Source organism: Fukomys damarensis, unplaced genomic scaffold (genome assembly GCF_012274545.1).
Source record: "Fukomys damarensis isolate Sample0158 unplaced genomic scaffold, DMR_v1.0_HiC HiC_scaffold_27, whole genome shotgun sequence".
Classification (NCBI taxonomy): Eukaryota; Metazoa; Chordata; class Mammalia; order Rodentia; family Bathyergidae; genus Fukomys; species Fukomys damarensis.
Window position 1 is genome coordinate 29,594,647 of NW_022900939.1, and position 938 is coordinate 29,595,584.

Sequence of the window (938 nt, forward strand, 5' to 3'; positions counted from 1 at the left end):
TTTTTTTTTTTTTTTTTTTTTTTGGTACTGGGGATTGAACTCAGGTCCTTGTGCTTGCAAGGCAGGCCACCGAACCGTTGAGCTAAATCCCTGGCCCCCACATTCTTTTTCATATACTCAAAATTTTATCTTGTTAAAATGGAGTAAACTGGGACAATACAATCTTCCTTTGGGCCAACGATGCCCCCCCAAATGTGCCAACCTGGGTGGACTCCTACACACACAGTAGCTACACCATGGCAGTTGATGAGCTTTTAACAGGTTCAGTCATCATTCTGTTAGCCCAGCTATTTCAGGATGATGGGTGGATAAGAAAATCCAATGCACTGCACAGCCACAAGCTCAACGACAAACCTCCTATGTAGGAAAACGAGTCTTCTTCTGAGGCACAATGATGATCAGGCATTCTGTAAGTCTTTGGGTGTTAGTAGTGGACATAATTATGAACAGGCATGGCAGTTCAGTATACAGAGTAGTGTTGATTCTCATAAAGACAAAGTACCTCTCGGATAAAAGGCACCACTGCTGAAAGCAGTGCCAGTCTTCAGCTGTCACAACAACTGTCAGTACTGATAAGGTCCTTTTCTATAGGCCCTACACAGCTTGCCCCTCTACTATTGTGTACATGGCCCTTGCACAAAGACCGGGTTGGTAACAAAAGAGGCTGCCTGGAAGCCAAGAGATGTCACTGTATTCATCTGAGTACTAACAGCCTCTGGAGTGTATGGCCTCTGGTGGACTTCAGGGAAGACAGAAATATCTGCTCTCTGCACATTTACGTGCTTCCTCAGACATCCACTGTGAACCTTCCAGGACCCTGACCAGCAAAGCCACTGCCAGGAAATCAACATATATCTCTACCTCAAATACTTTTCCTTTTGTATGAATGGATAACAGCCACTCAGAGAAGTCTATTTGAGGGGCTTGTTCTCACACTG